Raw genomic sequence first — 22,096 nt, forward strand, 5'->3', positions numbered from 1 at the left:
CTGGCACGTGCCCTGGGAAGGTCTGAGCGTGGAGGAAGAGAGGGTTGCTTGAGAATGCAAGGAGGAGCCCCAGGGACGAGGAACCCGTGGCTCACACCTGTTACAGTAACCGGATTAGGTGCAAGATGGAGTCACTCATGGACGCCCCACATCAGCTAACCAAAACGTAACTAAGTTCCTGTGCTTGCTCTCCCAGAAAAGGAAGGCTGAGGTCCACCAATCCACACTTGCCTGCTCAGCACACGTTACCTGACCGGCAACAAGCCTTCCCTTTGCTGCACATAAGGAAAGGAACCCTGTTTTAAGCAATCTGCAAATGCCCAGGATAATGTCTTTGTTCCTGCTTCATTTGGTCTAAAAAAAAAATCTCACTTTGTACAGCTCTTCTAGAGCACTTTTCTCCCTGCTACACTGCGTGCTGCCCCAATCATTAATCCCTGAATAAAAGCCTCGTAGATCTGTAAATTGTCTGTGGAAAATTTTCTTTTAACACACCAGCAGCTGGAGCACCGAAGTGCTTCGCAGGAATCTCCATTGCTTCCTGGGCCTTTGAGAAGTGGGGCGGACCCTTTCTCAGGAGTGACATGATAGTCTTCCCCTCCACAGAACAGCAACAAAATCCTGCTAAAATAAAAAGCCAAAAGCCTGCACAAAGGGCCCAAGAGGCTCTGCTTGGTACATGGTTTCCGAGAGATGAAGGTATCTTCCAGCGACCTTATTTTCCACTTGGACATCTGCTCCCACACCCTGTACACCCTGGAAACTAGAGCCATGTGTGCCTGGCCACAGAGCAAGGCTCCGATTTGCACAGAACTTCGCAAGCTAGCTGATCTATAACACTGACAGCACAGTGGTGCAAATTATTTTGGAAAACAAAAACGTCATACTCTTATGTATCTACGAAATCACTAAAACAATGACTTTGTTGATTTGGAATTATGTGTGTGTCTACATTTCAACCTGACCACTGGTCTTAAGTTACATGTTGGCTTTTCAGCTTTGATTGACAAATATTTAGTCTTTTTTTTTTAAAGATTTTATTTATTTATTTGACAGAGAGAGAGAGACAGCGAGAGAGGGAACGCAAGCAGGGGGAGGGGGAGAGGGAGAAGCACGCTTCCCGCTGAGCAGGGAGCCCGATGCGGGGCTCGATCCCAGGACCCCGGGATCATGACCTGAGCCGAAGGCAGGTGCTTAACCGACTGAGCCACCCAGGCGCCCCCAAATAGTCTTTAACATAAAGTAGTACATGTCCGTGGTAAACCTCTAAAGACAGCATGAATATAAAAGGAAAGTGAGCCCCACCTGGACCCAGTGACACCTTGCTCCATTCCTAGAGGCAATACTTTTTAACACAAGCATGAACATACTGTGCACACCATTTCCTACAATATGTCCTGGGAAGTTTTCATAGCAGTGCACATGAATCTACCTGCCCTTCCCAGGCTGCACAGCATTCTCGTATGTCGACCCTCCATAGGGCAGGAAGCAAATGCCCTAACAGTGAATAGTTGTTTCTACATTTTTGTTATAAAAACGTTAGAGTGAGCATCCTCGAACATGCATATTTGCATGCATGACATACCTAGCAGTGGAATCTGCCTTTATTATTTTTATTTTTACATTATTTTCAGAGTTTGATTTGTTGCTTAATTGATTCACTGCCTCATTGACTTAAAGTGGTGGAGAAGGTATTAATAGTCGGGATGAAATTTAAAAGTACCCCACGATGAAATTTAAAAGTAGCTTTACATTGTGAACACCACGAAATTTGATCAAATATCCTTTTACTAGTCAAAAAGGATTACGCCTTCAGAAAAGAAGTCATTGGTATCGCTGATAAATGACTGACGTTTAAAAATTTGTTGCTGTTTTCACTGTTTTCTTTTCTAAAAAATTTTTGTATTTAAATTCATCACTCGACATCAGGAAAATACAAAGCAAAACCACTGTTTTCTTCTTATGGAAACAGAAATAATAACCAACATGTATTTAAAAATAAACAAAAGGGCAGCAATGTCCACAAAAGCCAAAATATGGAAAGAGTCCAGATGTCCATCGACAGATGAATGGATAAAGAAGATGTGATATATATATCACATATATTGTGAGTATATACGTATATATATAATGGAATATTATACTCAGCCATCAAAAAGAATGAAATCTTGCCATTTGCAAAGATGTGGATGGAACTAGACGGTATTATGCTAAGCGAAATAAGTCAGTCAGAGAACAACAAATACCATATGATGTCACTCATATGTGGAATTTAAGAAACAAGACAGATGAACATCGGGAAAGGGAAGGAAAAATAAAATAAGATGAAAATTGAGAGGGAGGAAAACCATAAGAGACTCTTAACTCTAGGAAACAAACTGAGGGATGCTGAAGGGGAGGGGGGTGGGAGATGGGGTAACTGGGTGATGGGCATTAAGGAGAGCACTTGATGTAAAGAGCACTGGGTGCTGAGCAACTGATGAATCACTAAATTCTACCTCTGAAACTAATAAGAAAATAGACAAAAGATATGAATTTTTACATTTCACCAAGGAAGCTGTGTGGGTTGCAAATAAACACATGAAAAATTGCTCAAAATCATGGGTCTTTAGAGAAATACTAGTTAAAACCACAACGAGACATTAATACACATCTGTTAGAATGGAAACAATTGAAAACACTTACCGTGGAAATTTTAAGTGAGGATGTTTAAGAACCATAACTGCTCCACACTGCTGTTGGAAACACATTTTAAAACACAATTTGGCAGTCTCTTAAAAAGTTAAACATTCGTGCACTCTCTGACATAGGCATTAATTCAGGAGAAATGAAAGCATATGTTCCTATAAAGGTTTCTATGTGCATGGTCATAGCAGCTTCATTTGTAAAAGCTGAAAATTCATATGTCAATTAACAAGAGTAGATTAACTGTGGTACATTTATCTTACAGAATACTACTCAGCAATAGAGTAAGCGAAATATTCATGTGCACCACAGGGAGAATTTCAAGATAATCATGCTGTAATGAAGAAATCAGACAAAAAAGAGTGATTCTAGAAGAGGCAAACAGTTCAATAATAAGAGAGAGTAAATCAGTGATTTCCTGGGTGTGTGACACTGGAGAGGGAAGGAGAGAGCGATTCTAAAGGATAGAGTTGGAGGTGATGGATATGTTCATTATCATGATTATGATGACGGTTTCATCCATGAATATGTATTTCAAAACTTATAAAACTGCATACACCAGATATTTACAGTTTATTGTGCACAAATTATACCTCAATAAGATGTTAAAATAAATCACTGCACATGAAAATCTGGATTTACCCTCATTTTAGAAAAACAAGATTTGATAACCCTGTATTCACTCCACTGTCTCTGTCCTCAACCTTGACTGCAAATCCCAATAAGCAATGACAGCCCTTTCCATCTGGGTCATCAAGAATACTCTATCACAAATGTCACATTGCAGGACCGTGAGGTCTACCTTCCTTCCCTTCCCCATTTTCTTACATGTGCAGCAATGACCTTGAGATGGATAGTTCACAGAGGCTGCAGTAACCCACAAAACTTTAGATTATTTGCTCTGGCAGTGATGCTGAGCAAAGGAGAGACACTGGTCTAGAAGTTCTGAGAATTTCTGCAGAAACCTCATCCTGCAGAGCCATGTTTGTGGAAGTATCTGTAGATGCACCTTTAGAATAGGCAACTTCTCTCTGGTTTGCTGTAGCCCCACCTAGTCCCTGTTAACACTGCCAGTGATCTCATATAAAATATGGTTCCCCCGTGATCCTTATAGTTCTTACAGCCAGTGAGCTCTGGTTACTGGTGATTCCCTCCAGGGACCAGGGAAAGATAATAGAAGTCCACCTTCTCAGAGAATATTGAGCTGACTGTAAACAATGGAGACCTGCTAGCTAGGAGTGCTAAGATGACTTCAGCCACAAGAGCTGATTAGTGACAAAACTGGTCAACCCCATGAACAGACCACAATTGCAACATGCTCCAGAAAGCTTCAGACATACCCTGTACTTGTGGGGACTCTTTCCATGTGGAAAAAATGGGTGAATGGCATTGGACATCCAGCTTCGTAACAAAAGCTATCCTCAGAGCTTCTCTGTGTCGTGAGCTATTATGTTAAGAAAGAAGAGAGCATGGTTTTTTGTTTTTTGTTTTTTGTTTTTTTAACACTGTAGCCTCTCTCCAGTGGGAGATTCCTGGTGCTGAAAGGGTTTAGATCTTTGTGTAAAGGTTTTTCCACATCTGATGCCCCAGTAAACAGCCTATCTAGGTTGTTAAATTTCTAGTGCTAATCAGATGAGACCTCTGGCTGAATGCTCTCCCACATTCACTGTACTCATGAGGGCTTCACCTGGTGTGAGCTTTCCATGGCAAGGGAGGTGGGAGTCAGAGCTGAAGTCTTTCCCACATTTGCTGCACTTAGAACTGTTCCCAGACTGAGACATTTAATGAGCCATTTCAAGAATCTCTCCCATTTGTCAGACTCATGGGGCTTTTCTCCAGTGTGAACTTCCTGCTGTTGAAGGGAGCAAGAGCAGCAGCTAAAGAATTTCCCACATTCACCACAGTCGGGAGGGGGGCTCCAGCATGGTGGTCCTGTGTGGACACGTGTGGGTTTGTAGCTAAAGGCTGACCTTGTGCTGGCAGGAAATCCTGTCCACGCAGGAAGCTTCTGTCATGGGTGGTCTCGGCAGCTCTTTTCAAATGAGGCCCTGCCCTTAACACTTCCGATGGGTTTCCCTTCATTCTGCTGCATCTGGTGCTGGTGAGGGTTTGCCCTGAATGAGACCCTCTCCCACACGCACCACCCTGTGCAGAACGCCCTTCACGAGTAGGCCAGTTGGGGTAAGGGGATAGACAAAATGGGTGCAGGGGACTGGGAGGCACAGGCTTCCAGGTATGCAGTGACTAAGTCACAAATAAAATAAAAGGCACACCTAAGGAACATAGTGAAAATATTGTAATGGCGTTGTTTGGTGACAGGTGGTGGCTCCAGGTGTGGTGAGCACAGCCTAATGGAATCACCATGTTGTACACCTGAAACTCATGTCACATCATATGTTAACTGTACTTCAATTTTTTAAAAAATAAAGAAGAGTAGGCCACACATGTCACAGGGACAGGCTTGCCTCAGCCCTGTGGTCCCCACAAGGTTGCCTATAGACACCATCCCAAGGCTTCCCGAGTCCCAGAAGCCCCGCCCCTCGGAGCCTCGGGAAATGCCCCTTTCAGGTCCCACAGTTTTTATTTTAAAGTCTTTGCCTGATGGCTCCAACTGCACGATTGCTGAAAAGATGATATGGAATTAAGGAAGTTCCTACTCAAGTTGGCCCACCTCTCACTTTCAGAGATCTTTCCACAGTTCGTGATTTTGATCTGTTTCAATCTGATTCCTCCCTCTCATTCTTTTCAAGCATTATTCCAAACCTAGCCTACGTAATAATCTAGTCTTTTGTTCACATGGAGATTTTCCAAGGTATGTCAGTGTTTCTATCTTCCCATATCCCTACCCTCTGCCACTTATACATTACAATTATTTTTCCTTCTCCTTTCAGAGGGGTTTTAAAAAAAGGGAAAGAATCCAATATACGGTTGACCCTTGAATAAAGCAGGTTTGAACTGTGCAGGTCCACTTATACACAAATAAACACAGTACGTTACTGTAAATAGATTTTTCTCTTCCTTGTGATTTCATTAATAACATTTTCTCTCCTCTAGCCTACTTTATTTTAATAATACAGTATGTAATACATATAAACATACAAAATTTGTGGGAAGTGACTCTTTAGGCTCTCAGTAGGTCTTTCAGTCCACAGTAAGCTCTGAGTAGTTAAGTTTTAGAGGAGTCAAAAGTCATACACAGATTTTCAACTGTGTGGGGAGTCAGTGCCCTAACCCCACATTGTTCGAGGGTCAGCTGTAGAGTTATTTGCCCAAGATGAATCAACAATTGACCAATATTAAGATTTCCTGGGGCGCCTGGGTGGTGCAGTCAGTTAAGCAATCGACTCTTGATTTCAGCTCAGGTCATGATCTCAGGGTTGTGAGAGCGAGCCCCAGGTCGGGCTCTGTGCTGAATGGGGAGTCTGGTTGAGATTCTCTGTCTCTCTCTCCCTCTGCCCCTCCCCCCGGCTCATGCTCCCTCTCTCTCTTAAAAAAAAAAAAAAAAGATTTCCTTTATTTCATTAAATTTCTATGGTCAACCAAGCTCTATAAATCACAAAGATGTTGTTTACTCCAGTAGCTTTCATAAAACATCACTCCACAAAAGCCATTTCATTCCAGAGTTGTTCAACCAGCAGTCCTCAACATTTTTCCCTTTACAATAAACCTTAGGGTTAGACTTCCTTCAGCAACCGCAGCGACTCAGTAACTAGTGGTTCTTCCACACCAGCAGGGAGGTGGAGAATCAGAATCTCCAGGACACACGTCCAGCTGGGACCTCCCCACCTGGTTCTGACAGTTCCCCACATGTTGCCTCCCTCCATCCCCGACCCACTTTCCCCATCTGGAAAGGGCAGGACAGTTTCTGCCCGAGACGGTTGTGTCAATTAGTGAGATAACATGAGGCTTTGAAATTTCTAAAAGAATGTCAGCTCTACTAATCAATGAAAGAGCATTCTTGACATCCGCAGAAGTAACTCATTTATTCAATGTAATGAATAATAAGATGGAGGAGCATAAACACTAAAACAGGAAGAATCATTGTGCTGTCCTCAGATTTATATAACTATCAGTATTTGTTTAGAATTCTTATTTTCCTATAAAACCTGGTAAACACTCAAAATAATCACTAGAAAATGTCAGCGCTTCTGCACTTCAATTTCTCCCAAATAGAGTGTTTGTGTTCTTAACAGTCAACTCTACACTGTTATAGAGGGAGAAGGACCTAGGTCTTCTTTTATCTTCACCTTCCTGCCTATATCACCTTGTACATTGTAATTACTGAATTTTTAAGATAAACTAGCTCCAATAACTGAGAACAAAAGATCAAAATGCAGGAGAGAAACGAAGCTTTCTAGGACCTGCGTCCATACGCACTACATCAAGCACAAGTCTCGTCCACACCCATTCACGGCACAGCCCTGCACACCCCATCCTCACTCCCATGCTTTCTTCCATGCGGTCAAGTATTGCTGGAAAACTTGTTCACAAGGGCTCAGCTTGTTCATTACCATTAATCAAATCCAGGTAAAGCTTGCGTGTTCTATGTTTCTCAGCGCTTTGTGAACCTTTAATACTTAAACTGTTCTTGTATTTTTCTGACCCCCTCATTGTAAGTTCTCCAGGACCTGAGACTGAGTTTGGTTAAATTTTTATCCTTAGCAACCAGCACACTGCCAACCCATCGTAGGTATGAGATAAAAGGCAAATGAGTAGTTGAACAAATGTATGAATGATTGCTTAGTGAAACTCAAAATTGCACTCTAAAATTTTGGATACAAGAAATACGGAGCAATGGGTGTTCCAGTAGGCTCCACAAGGGATCACCATATCTCCCCAAGGTTGGGAGTCCCCAGCGCAAGAGCAGGATCAGCCTCTTAATAGATGGTGCTTTGTGGTGGAATTGACACTATGGTCTGCTGAGCTCGGAGAAGTTGACTCTAGAATGAACTTTTTGGCTGATTCAACTCCATTCAGTGGGGAGACTGAGGACAGCCTTGGGCATCAATTTCTTTAACACTAATTATCCAACCTATTCCAGATTCAATTCAGAATAGAGTGGCCAGGTCAGGCAATCTCCTTAAACTTTAATGGAAGTTCATTATTCATTGATCAAACTCATTTATAACTAATTAAAGTTTTCTCGTAGTAGAAAATACAAGATATCGGTTATGTTTCTCTCCTTGGGAGTGTACCTGATATGGAAACAAGTGGACGACAAATCATGACATTTGCGTTACGTGAATACATCTTTGAAAACTGGATTGCCGACTTAAGGCACAATTCTTTCAGGTGACTTTCCTGTGTGAACGTAGTTTCCACAGCACTTCCAAATTTGGGTAATTTTTGCAGCCAGAGGAACAGAGCCTTACTCTAGACTAGCAATACTTATGAACACTTGAACAAAATCACAGACACTGACTTTATGGAGGTAACTATTACTGCTTTATGAAGCGTAATCAATGTGCTTCACCATAAATATTTATAACAAAACAACTACAATAATTGAGTCTTGGGAGGGAACGGCGATTTCATGACTAACTTATGTACCACCCTCCCCAAAGGCCTCTGTGATGGCAGGATTGTTGAGAAAATGGAAGAGATCAGATGCTTTTCCTTGGAAAAATAACATATGTCTATCCTAAAAAAAAAATTTTCTTGTGCATTTAACAGCGATCAGCTACAATATGCTGCTTGAAGTATGTCACTTTCTTTTATAGAGTATTTTCTAATATTGAACATATTTCAAAGTTTTATATTTTTGCTTGAGGGATATAATTTCTTTTCTCCAGGCGTATCTGTGAATGTTTTGTTCTCTTATCATGGCCAGACTGACAGTTTTATTTCCTGACACTATGCATCCTCAATTAAAACCACTGTCTGAAAATGCCAATTACCATGAATAAGCCATTATAAATAAATTTCATACAGTCTGAATTTCTAAGGCTAAATGTTAAGTCTCTTTCTGAATCCATAGTGCTTTACAATTTTATTATTTTCATTCATAATAATAGTAATCTATTGAAACCCTCAACTCACTGCCATCTTCATGTTTGCTTTATACAAAATGCCCCCAGCTCCTGGATCTAGAAATATAATAAGTGAGTGAGTGTACCTTACAGGCATACTTAATTTTTCCTTGGGGGAACAAAAGATCATTTCTTTCAATTATTTTTTCGAAAGACTATAGGCAGACTAAGGCCTTCTCAAGTTCCCATGTTGCTGATTTGAGTATTTCCCATCATTTTCAGTAGTCAAGCTGCATTACAATTGTCTGTTTAGTCTTCCCACCAAACTGCAAGAGTCCTGTTTTATTTTTCTTTGCACCCAGAAACTAACAAGTTCTGCCCATGACATGAGGCAGGAGGAAAGCCAGAAGTATTTAACTCAATCATGGAGAGCGAATAAAAAGTTTGGTTTGCAGTTTGCAGGTCCAAAAAAGAAAATCTGTGCATAGAAAGATTTCAATAAATATTTGTTGAAAACATAAAATAAATGGACGGATGGTGTTGGAGGGGGTCACTGAGAGGATGTAACCTCTGGTTGGCCCATGAGTTGGACCCCAGCAATCTGAGGCCCCTCACCCCTTCCCCAGTCCTTGGAATGTGCATTCTGCTTGCTTTCCCCACTCCCAGAAACTGCCCCAAGGATACAGCCTTGTGACAGTGATGTGGTGCTGAGACCATCTGGGTGGTAGGGGCGGCTAAACCCAGTACAGACCTCCATAAAAACTTTTAAGATCTGGTGGGCGGGCAGGGAGATCTATGTATCTTATGGCCCCTCCCATGTAAACTCCCTTGCTTATTAAACCTGCTACCCATCCTCTGGAGTGGCCTGATCCTTTCTTTGGTCTCTCCCTGCACTCCACATAAAGAGCTGGTTTCCGATCACACCCGGGATGCTCCCGAGGGGGCTGCGAACGAGCAGATGGGACGAATGGATGCAGGCCATCACCACCATACACTGCCTGATGCAATTGGCATGTTGATTGTCACAGATACTGGGCCAGCCAGCCCTACTCCCTTTCTGAAGGTAAATAATGGCCTAAAATAAATTTCCAAAGGATGTGCTAACAAAGATTTTGAGAGAGCTTTAGAAATCTTCATTGAACCATAAAAAATATTTTCACTGGAAGAGGCCAATGCTGTTTTTCCTGATGAAATTTCATAATCTTGAACATATCTGAATTTTTTGTATATAAGCCCAAATTTCAATGCTAGAGACTTATCAGCATTTAAATTATATATATATATATATATATATATATATATATATATATATAACTGGCTAGATAAAGTAAGTAACTACTTAAGGTTAAGAAAATAGCATGTTAGGGTCTCTTAAATACGTGTGATCCACACAAGAGATATGCTATCAGAAGCATACGGAGGAAAATGCAGGTCAGATTAGTTTTCAAGTAGCTAAGAGGTTGGTCTGAAACAGCTCTGCTTATGGATATGGCCTGCACTATCTTAATGGCTTTCCTATACAATTATTTTTTTCTCTACTAGCCTCCAGATAAAAAAGCATTCCCAAATTGATATCAATGAGACATAACCCTGCTTTATTTTATCATTTTCATTTTAAATCTCTTTTTTCCAGGAAACTCAAAAAACAACACACCTTAGAAACCAGTCTAAGCTGTTTCCCTGGATAAGCCAAGCAGAAACAATGCATTTTTCTCCTTCTGAGAGATAATAAACATTATTTTTGAAATAGTTGAAGCTTTACACGGGCAGCATTAGAGAACATATTTCATTTTCAGGCATTTTAAAAAAAATAAGAGTATTAATTCTTACTGATCTGGTAAAGAAAAGGAAAAGGGTTTTCTCTACTAGAAAAGGATGAGATATTTAGGTTTTAAAGAAAAGACACAAGTGGATAATTGCACTAAAGCACCACACTATCTTGAGAATTGGCAATCAGTGCCCAATTTTGAAAGAAGTAAAGGCACAATAATTGGCAGCCATTGCGGATATTTTTCTTTGCCAGCCAACATCTCATATATCTTTTGTTAATTGGATTAAAGCCAGCTGCTGTGCATCCAAAAACGGATCTTTTTCACACAGGGGAGCAGAATGGTACAGTGATGTTTACTAAATATAGAGAGGAGTCCACACCAATATTTAGGACATGACATTTCTTTGTTATTTAAATCGACTGAGAGTTACCTTTCAGAAATTCCCAAATAATTCAAACATAAGCCAATATACTCTAATATGAGGTCCCATGTTCTGGCGGCTGCAGCAGGTGCTCAGAGCTGCAGCATCACGCGGGCGCCCCGCGCAGACCTGCTGATGCGAGCCCCGCCTCCGGCAGCCACAAGCACCTCCACAGCCGCACCTGAGGGGCTCAGATCCTGCCACCACCACCCCCAGACCTCCCCCCTAAATGTCTCTGAAGGCCTTTCCAGATCTTGCAGGACAAAATTGGGTTATCTTGGGTTATCTGGGTGATCCCTAAAGATATGAACATCCCCAGTTTAGAGGAGGGGGGTGTTTTAGATTCTATTTTCACAAATCCCGAGAACTTCTGAGATTGTTTTTCCAATGGGTTCTTTTCTTGTGTTAGCTTGTTAGAAAGGCCATGTGCACCCCAATGTTCATAGCAGCAATGTCCACAATAGCCAAACTGGAAAGAGCCGAGATGCCCTTCAACAGGCGAGTGGATAAAGATGTGGTCCATATGTACAATGGAATATTACTCAGCCATCGGAAAGGATGAATACCCAACTTTTACATCAACATGGATGGGACTGGAGGGGATGATGCTAAGTGAAATAAGTCAAGCACAGAAAGACAATTATCATATGGTTTCACTTATTTGTAGAACGTCAGGAATAGCAGGGAGGACATTAGGAGAAGGAAGGGAAAAATGAAGGGGGGGGATCAGAGGGGGAGATGAACCATAAGAGACTATGGACTCTGAGAAACAAACTGAGGGTTTTAGAGGGGAGGGGGGATGGGTTAGCCCGGTGATGGGTATTAAGCAGGGCACGTACTGCATGGAGCACTGGGAGTTATACGAAAACAATGGATCGTGGATCACCACATCAAAAACTAATGATGTACTGTATGGTGACTAACATAACATAATAAAATTAAATTAAATTTTAAAAAAAAGCGCTGAGTACTTTACCTATGAATTCCTGCTTCCTCCTATCATGATCCCAGCCCCGGAATACCTGCCCATGATATTCTCTGCTGAGAAATGCTTGAAACAAGTGGACGTTTGTGAAAAAGTTTCTGGAGGGGAGGGCTTCCCTGATGTCATGGTGATGACATCACGGTGCCGAATCGGTAAGTGCGCGTTGGCACAGGTCAGCAGTCCAAGGGCGATAAAGCATCATCACGGAAATTATCTGCTGCTTCTCTCATTTCAGGTCATGTCATACCGTAAAGGAAAAAAGAACCAAAGCAGAAAATAGTCCCCTTATGTCTTATGTCTTAAATATGCCTTTTTAAAAAGCCATGCAGTTGGAAGCATCTACTTGATGTAAATACAGTCTGAAGCCATTCGAAATGTCATCAAGGAAATGAACTCATAAGCTCAATTGTCACTGGTAATTACATAAAATAATACTGTTGCTTTGTGATGAAAACCAAAAATGTTTGAATTAATACTACTTCTCACCTTATGCTCTCACAAGCCATGTTTCCCCCACGCTTACCTGTTCCCCCGGGAGAGGAACCCACCATCCCGCCAAGTGCCAAGACCAGAACCACCTAGCCAGTGCCAACATTCTCACTTAACAGAATGTCTCTCAGACCTGTCAGCTCCGCACAGCCACACACACAGCTGCATTCCCCCTCCTAATCATCTCGCCCAGCTCACTGCCTTAGTCCCCGAATGATTTTCTGTGGCCACTCCTGCCTTCCACAATCTCTTCTCCATTTTTGGCAGCCAGAGTGATTATTGAAGGCAAGTTTGACCATGGCATCTCCAGACATCCCGCTGTATTTTCCATATCAAAATCCTGAGTCTGTGGTCCCTGTCTACCTTCAAGATCCTCTGCGTGTGCTAAGGCCCCCGTCTACGAGATTCTCCATCCCTCTTTCTTCTGGCTAAGCCCTGCGTCTCCTTCAAGTACCTGTATCAGGGGTGCTTCCTCATGGGGGCTCACCTCAAACTTCCAAGACTAGAGAAGATCCCTCCCTGAGCCATACACTGTACTTTCTTCTAAGACACTTGCCACCATGGTGCATATTGGTAAAATTACTGGTAAACGGCACATGGGCAGAGTCCGTGTCTCCCTTGTCCTTTGTTTCTCTAGTACCTAGGCACACAATAATCCCGATGGATGTAATTAATTAATTAACAAGAATAAACATGCTCCCTGGGAAAAGAGCTGAGGTATAAGCAGTTATGCCCTGGTGTTCTGAAATTCTGAATTAATGGAGGATGTGATTAAATGCATCAGTGCTGAGAAACATGGAGAAATAAATATCAGTAGGAGTCGTGATGTCTGATCTGGCAGAAATGTAAGTACATTACTCAAAATTGGAGTTTTTAAAGCTAGCACAGAGTATATTCATAGTAAAAATAATGTATTATTTATTCCTGAAATGGATTTAAAGAATTTTTCTCATGCCCATTTCTTCAGATATATGAAAATGTCTGAACTATGAGGTGATAAGAATTAATATAAAGAACTAACAATTTTAGATCTTACCTTATCTTTTCTGTTTGGTCTACATTGTAGACACACTGAGTAAGACAAAAATTTCAAAACTTGTTCCATTTCATGGGAGCATTTTTACCATTTTGACTACGTGGCTAAAGCACTCATGTGTGTTATTTATGAGAAGGGATAAATGAAGAAAGAATGCAGTATGACGTTGTAAACAGCCCCCCTTGTTCTAGAACCTCATGGTGCTGATTCTAATGAAGACAAGTCCTGCTCTGGCTGGCAGGTGCACAGCGGCAGAACGCCTTGTGCAATGCAGTGCAGCCTGGCTCTTCACTTCAGGCACCGTCATCTGGGTCAGCCCAAGAGTCAAGCAGCCTAACGGTCCGTCTGAAAGTGGGGACATATGCTGCTCTTTTCAAGGTCTGGGTCAGTTGCAAACAGCCGTGGATGATCCTTGAGCACCTTACGTTACAGTCATAACCATCTGCAGTGACTGTATCTCTCTTTACGTGCGCCGTTCCTCCCCTGCCCCTCACAAACGAGTTCTCCAAAAGAAGACTCTACACCTGCTGCCTCCCTTTCTCAGTGCCCGCGCACACCTCAGCTTGCTGCAGGCTGGCTTTTAGCTCAGCTCTAACCCCCAGTAACAACTTTAGTAGCCAACACCAGACTCAATACACCATGTACTTCTCAACCTGTGCACCTCTCTCCAGTGCTTTACAGTGGTCACTCCGTTCTTCTCAAAACTCTCTAAGTAACATGGATCTCTAATTCTCTCTGTCTGCTTGGTTCTTAGTACATTTTAAGGAATTCTCTCCTTTGTGATCTCTAAGCTTCTATCCTTTGTCATTTCTCTTCTCGTGCCATACTTCCCAGACTACCTTATTTATTCCTGATGTTTAAATAACACCTGTTAACGGCTTATGCCAGGCAATGCATTCCTCCCTAGCTTACACCCTATACTTTAGCTACACTAAGAGTAGTATCTATTAGGTTCCAACATTTCCTTAACTGATGTCTTCATCTTTCCCTTCAAAACTTCACTTTTGTTTATGTTTCCTATCCTAGAGGATGATGCCATTGTGCAGCAAGCTACGCCAGCCTCACTTGGGTAGCCCCCTTAAGCCAGGGGTTCTTAACTGAAATTAAATTTAAGGGAACCTGAGGGATGGAGCAAGAGCACGCTTGAGTGTGGTATAGATCTTTGAACTCTTCCTCAAATTTCTTAGCAAAACTTTGTGTATTTGTGAGCTGATAACATTTTCCAAGCCAACATTTTATATAATTCTCAAAATTCCATGAATTCTAAAATACGGAGAACTATCTCAGAGCCTGGTCTCTCCTTCAACCCTCATACCCAATATATCACAAAGCCTTGTCCATCCTACTTTAATATCTACCCACACTGTCCTTTCTGTTGTTATTACCTCTGTTCTAAAGTGCTTAAAATCTCTTCTTCATAAAAAGAATATCTGCTTCCATTCTAACCCATTTTCTGCATTACCAAAACAATCATTTTTCTAAATAGATGATTTCTCCCCTGCCCCAAACCCTCCAAATGCCAACCATCACAGAAAAACTCTATGGCATGCCTCTCCGTGATCGCATCTGGCCTGACCATGGCCAACCATACCCCGCCTGACCCTTCCTCAGTGGTCACCCCATCCTTCTCTCTACATTCTCCAAAAAAAAAAAGTCTTTCTTCAGGCTGCCTTCTGCATCCTGCCCCATCTCCCAACATGCTGCCACCCCCCACCCATGCCAAGTCATCACCATTGCTTCTGGTCAATCAACACAACGATGTCCCAAATCTCTAGGAAAGAGGTGAGTAGTCTAGAGGTGGGCGGTCAGAGAGTGTTTGTAAGAGTGAGTCTTGGGGTGAGGACGGTTTCCCACTTCACTGGGCAGTGAAGTGTACGCAGGTGAAATGACTTAGACAGGATCCCTGGGCCTTCCCTGCACACTGTACGTGCCTCTTTCAGCTTCTGTCTTGCAGACCAGCTCATGTGCTCTTTCAAGAAATAATTATTCACTGTTTTAACTTCTCTGCTGCCTTCTAAGGTCCCTTATGTTCTTACATCTCGATGTTTTATGGAACTTTTATTTTTCTGAAATATTGTAACCTGCTAGAAATTGCATTCTCATTCATTCATTCATTAAGAAATTGTGGGAAAAGCATGACCAACCTGAGAAGCAGAGCAGTGTTAAGGATACGCACATACAGTAGACAGACAGTTTTGTTCTTACATATTTTATAATCTGTTAGCCAGTGTGTACAAATAATTATAGAAATACTTACTGAAGTATAGTTTTGGTAAATAATAGGAGGAGAAAGAACAAGTTACTTTGAGAGTATATTTTCTGAAGACATATTTTATTTTTACCTTGCTCAGTTTCCCAAGGTAAGGAATATACTAATAACACTGCTTATAGCCACTTTCATTCTGTCCCTTCTTGAATGGGGATGCAGGTGTGAAAACATGTGTATTGAGGTATTTGACATGGTCCTCACGTACCCTTCTCCGAAATGTAAGGCCATGCCCCTTCCACTAACATCTTCCCCGCCCAAACTCGCACACCCCCTTCCTTGCTCTTCTTTCTCTCTACAGCTTCTTAATACCTCTCTCCCCCTCCCCTTATTTTCAACTTTTTTTGATGTATATATTAATTCATTCACTGCCCTATATTGAACCTAATCTATTTGATTCAAAAAAGTGAACATAAGAGCAGACTCTTGAAAGATTTGGATGCATGACATCCTTTGTGCTTGACCGGCCACTTTCTTCATCAGCCTTGTCCATATTAGAATGAGATTTTCCAGAAATCAGGAGTCACATCTGGATTGCAGTGGTCATGGTGTAAGCAGCATGTGTTACCAGGCACATCCCTCCAGGTCACTGGTTCACGGACGTTTGGTCTCAGGGAGCGGACGGCAGCTTACCCAGCACCCAGGTGATGTGTGTGGTATGGCTGCTTCTTGCTACCTCTCTTAAAACAAGGTTATCAAGTTAATTGTGCATCATAGTATAAAACATTAAATCAATAGGATGCATTTGGGGATGAAAACTTCCTAAACCACCACCATCTCACAACTTTCCCTTTCTCCTACTTCATTCATGATGGATGAAAAGGAGACCAGCTTGCATCTTCTCAGTGGTTACTCACACAACTTCTGGTTTGTGGCTCCAGAACCTCGTTTTTACTCGGGAAATTGATTTTTGTCTTTGGTTGGTTAGCTTTGTTTTAATGTGAAAACACTGTGTCATCTTAATGACAACGTTCTTTCCCTTTCCCTGGTATAAACAGTATTGATGCTCCTTACAATCAGCGGGGTATTAGATACAATGAAATACTGTCAGTGTCCAGACTTTTTAAATTATTATGACCTGCTCCCCTGAAGAGTTCAGCATGCTCTCTTAAAAATAAGGATAGTCTCTCACAAAAGTAAGGTATAATTATCACACCTCAGAAAAATAGAAACACCCCCATGATGCCATCTAATACCCAGTCCATGCTCAAGCGTGCCCAAATGTCCCAAGACTGGCTGGTACTGCTGGTTTTCTTTCTTCACTAGGATTCAACCAAGGTATATGCATTGCATTTGGTTATAAGTGATATTATTATCAACACGGTGCACCAACTCAGTAGGAACAATATGTTTAAATAAAATTCTCTGGCTTAGGCAAATTTGTTTATCTCCCTTTCATCTTATATTTATCTTTTGTGCCTCTTAAACAATTTTATCAAAGTATATTTTACATATTGCATATCATAAAACTCACCCATTTCAAATGTACAATTCGATGATTTTTATTAACCCTCCTGAGTGACACAACCATCACCATAAATCCGTTTGGGAATATGTTCATCCCCGTCCCCAAGTAAGATCTCTAATGCCCACTAATCCCCATCCCTCCTTCAGCACCAGGCAACCACTAGCCTACTTTCTGTCTATATATTTGTCTCTTCAGGACACATCATACAAATGGAATCATACAATATGTAGTCTTTCTTTTAGCATAATGCTTTGGAGGAGGGCCTTGTTTTAAAACCTTACTTCAAAGACTTTTGATTTCATCTGCTAGCCCTGCCATGTCTTTCATAATATCAGAGATGAACCCAGCCGTCTGGGTTACTCGCAGCCAGTTATTCCTACACCCACTGTTTTGCATCAAGGACAGCAGACAAGTATAGCCCCACTTTATCTGTACCTTGACATCTTTTTCCCTCTGCCAGATAGTGACATTTCAACCCTTTTTTACAGCTTCCATTGTTACAATTTTGGAAAATTCTCTCTTCAATCCACTCTCTACACGCTGCTCCCCACTCCAACATGAGAACACAATGTATTCATTGGGATTCTTCCTTTGAAAAGATCAAATCCTGACCTAAAGTGGGGTTTTGATTTGCAGGGGGTATCTAGTACAGCTAGATTCCTGGCAGCAAACCATGTTAACGGGATTTGGTTGAGAGATAAACATATGTACATATAGGTATACACATATAATCTATTTCTGTCTCTATCCTTCCTCTTCAGTGCTTGACTCACCTTTCCTTCGGTTAGTTTCTTTCTTAGGCAGGCTCTCTCAACATGGCAATTGAGTTATATCTCCTATAAACTTAGCAAACCTGCAAGAAAAAAGACATCTTGTCTAACAAAAAATACTTCTATCAAAGTTCCTGAATTGGACTGAAATAAATAAAGTGCCCATCCCTGAACATTCATGCTGACCTTGAATGCTCAGGGAGCCTGTTCCTGGGACTGGAGCAGGATTGGACCCATCAAAGAACATGGACAGAGAGTATAGGAGGTTGGTTCCTTAAAGGAAAGTCATGAGCTATTACCAGAAAAAGGAAAATTGGATCCTGTATGGGGGAAACAGTATTTTACCACCACACATCCTCTAAGTCAAAAGAGACAAACTTCCTGTAAAGGCTCAGGTAGTAAAGGCTTTGTGGGCTCTGAGGTATTTGTCGTGACTAGTCAACTTTGCCACGACAGTGCAAAAGCAGCCACAAACAACATACAAATAGACAAGCATGGCTATGTTCCAAAACAACTTCATTTACAAAAGTCAGCCACTGGCCCAGTGTGGTCTGCAGGCTGCAGTTTGCTAATCCCTGTGCTTTGTATCAACAAAAGCCACACCCAAGGAGAGCAGGCATGCCTGTCCCTGCTACACAGCCCGCCCGATGCTTTATAACACTGTGTCATCCTTATGTCTTTTTAAAAGACAATTCAAAGTTCTCCTCTCAATATTATCAATGAACAAGATGCCCACTAATGAGCAAATGAGTATGCAAACAATAACAAGGATGAATCCCCAAGGTGAAAGGGCGATCCAAAGCCTAGAGGAATTTTCTTCAACCCAAATCTGTATGTATGTACTGATTCAAACAAGGATGGCAAAAATGTTAAAAGATATTGAGAGAAACTGTAGAGAGTATAATGCTAAGCAAAATAAGTCAGTCAGAGAAATATAAATACCATATGATCTCACTCAAATGTGGAATTTAAGAAACAAAACAAACAAGCAAGGGGGAAAAAAGAGAGAGAGAGAGAGAGAGAGACAAACCAAGAAACAGACTCTTAACCACAGAGAACAACACACTGCTGGTCACCAGAGAAGAGGTGGGTGGGGAATGGGGGAGACAGGTGTTGGGGATAAAGGAATGAACTGGTCGTGATGAGCACTAGGTGGTGTATGGAAGTGTTAAACCACTATATTGTACACTGAAACTAATATTATACTGTGTTCACTAACTGGAATTAAAATTTTTTGAATTTAAATAGATGGAGAGACAGATGGACAGAGAGGTGAATGAAACTTTGGTTCATATGTTCATACTTTCTTTTATCTAGTTAAAATCTTGACCTTTGCAAAAAAAAAAATTCTTGATCCTTACTTTAAAGGCCCAAAATAAATAAATAAATAAATAATAAACAAATAAATAAAGTAAAACATTGCTGTTTCTTTTATCCAGAATGACCACATTATTTCTGCATTACTAATTAAGAAAGCTAATAATTTTTGGAAAATATGGACAATTTCATACCTCCCACCTAAAATTTAAATATATATATATGATTTCACTACTAATATTTCTAAGATTGTTATAATGAAATATAAAGTAGATAAAGTGAGCTACTAAAGTTTATAAAATTCTGTAATTCAAAATACCTATACTTTTATACACAATAAATACAAAATTTTTCATAGCCTGTTACTTGTTTTTACAGCCTTAATCCATTTGTAAATATAATCCTTTCTTTATCATGAATTTGTGTACTACCACTACTTCATTATCATATTTACAGTATTCATTTCACCCCCTACTCCCACATGTCTGAATTCAGTGTTTACCGTATTTTTATCATCACTTCCAAGCATGCACAATGGGCACCATCCCCAACCCACGTGGTCTGATCCCCTCCAGAATGTCATCAGCATTTCTAATTTCTTCCTAGGACAGAAAACTGGGTGCCTTTTTTTTTTTTTTTTTTTGAGAGAGAGAGCGCGCGCACACACACGCATGCGTGCCCAGGGGGCGAGGGAGAGAAAGTCCCAAGCAGACTCTAGCAGAGCCTGATGTGGGGCTTGATATCACAACCCTAAGATCATGACCCTGAGAACATGACCTGAGCTGAAACCAACAATTGGTCACTTCACCGACTAAGCCATCCAGATGCCCCTATCTGGGTGCCTTTAAAAGGCAAACATGATGGGTATTAAAGAGGGCACGTACTGAATGGAGCACTGGGTGTTATACGCAAACAATGAATCGTGGAACACTACATCAAAAACTAATGATGTGGGCGCCTGGGTGGCTCAGTCGTTAAGCGTCTGCCTTCGGCTCAGGTCATGATCCGCGGGTCCTGGGATCGAGCCCCGCATCAGGCTCCCCGCTCTGCGGGAAGCCTGCTTCTCCCTCTCCCACTCCCCCTGCTTGTGTTCCCTCTCTCGCTGTGTCTCTCTCTGTCAGATAAATAAATAAAATCTTAAAAAAAAAACTAATGTTGTAATGTATGGTGATTAATATAACCTAATAAAATTAAAAAAAAAAAAAAGGCAAACATGAAAGTGGTGATTCCAGTAAGATGTGACCATGTTTTCATGGCAACTGGGACGAAATTACTTCTTGATTTGCATACACGGTGATGGATTCTACCTGATGCACAAAGGTCCCAGTAAAGTTAGATAATTTGCCCCAAATCACACAGCTTGTTGTTGGCTCAGGTCTGTTCCTCTGTGAAACCTAAGAACTGCCCATGACGCTTCCTGGTCTAATGAACCTGTTAGTTATGCAGAGCTGTGTGAAGATTTTTCACAATACTGTTGCCCTCTGGCAAATAACCCACCCTCCAGCACACGTCAACGTTGTAGTTAATTGTGTGCTGTATGTTTAGGTAACATCCTGGACCCCTTACATTGCATACTCATGTGGAGTTCCTTTGCTGCTGTGGCAAGCCTCCTTCATGAAAAGCAGAGGTGCTGGTAGCCCATTCCTCATCTGGTCCTTACTGAACAAACAAGCACTGAAGTTGGCAAACTTTACCAGAACCCAGTTTACTCATTTGTTGAGTGGGTAGAGTAACATCAAACTTCCCCAGATGGTTGCAAATCTCAAAGAAAACAGCTTATTTAAAAGTATAAGGTTGGGGGCGCCTGGGTGGCTCAGTTGGTTAAGCGGCTGCCTTCAGCTCAGGTCATGATTCCAGGGTCCTGGGATCGAGCCCCATGTCCGGCTCCCTGCTCAGCAGAGAGCCTGCTTCTCCCTCTCCCTCTGCCTGCCACTCTGCCTACTTGTGCTATCTCTCTGTCAAATAAATAAATAAAATCTTTAAAAAAAATAAAATAAAATAAAATAAAAGTATAAGGTTGGGGTGCCTGGGTGGCTCTGATGGTTAAACGTCTGCCTTCAGCTCAGGTCATGATCCCAGGGTCCTGGGATCGAGCCCCGCATTGCGCTCCCTGCTTGGCAGGGAAGCTGCTTCTCCCTCTCTCTCAACTGTTCCCCTTGCTTGTGCTCTCTCGCTCTCTCTGTCAAATAAATAAATAAAATCTTTTAAATAAAAAAATAATAAAAAAATAAAAGTATAAGGTCAATTCCCAAGTGTCATACAAGCATGACCGTAATGTTGAAGAAGCTGCAGTAGGTACAGCTTTGTATCCCCTGCAAAGGGCTGCCTAGGACCTTCCAGATAAGTTGTAGATAAGTAGGAGTTTGGCTTTTATTTGAAATTGCACCTTGTGCGTGGTGGATAAGGCAAAGTGTGCCATGCTTTGTGAGGAACAAAAAAGCATATGCCACAGTCCTCAAGACTAAGGAGAATGCCAGTTTAACTCAAGAAATGAGACATGGAGACGTAACAGGTGCAGTGTTTTACAGCACAATCAATGATACAATACAAACTCAGAACAGAGCTGTCCAGGGTGTGGGCTGCAGAACATGAGTCCCATTTGTTCTCCCATGAAATCATATCTGTTCCCAAATATAAATGTAAACCACAACCCCCCCCCCACTTGAAGACTCGCAGATTTGGATATTAAAAGCTCTGCAAAGTCTTATGGTAAAGAAACGCAATTAATTTCATTTAAATCAACAACTCCCAAATGTACTTGACCCCGTAACTCTGCTTCAATGAACAACAGCAACAACAAAAATATATATCAAATTTCCAAAGAAATCATTCTTCAGGAACAGCTGCTCTAGAGGCTCAGCATGAACACAAGCCCTGTGAGGAAGAGCTGGGGAGGTTTCATGGAGGCAGAATGATGG

The sequence above is a fragment of the Callorhinus ursinus genome, unplaced genomic scaffold (genome assembly GCF_003265705.2).
Source record: "Callorhinus ursinus isolate GAN/ISIS: 27379988/994484 unplaced genomic scaffold, GSC_fseal_2.0 scaffold6, whole genome shotgun sequence".
Classification (NCBI taxonomy): Eukaryota; Metazoa; Chordata; class Mammalia; order Carnivora; family Otariidae; genus Callorhinus; species Callorhinus ursinus.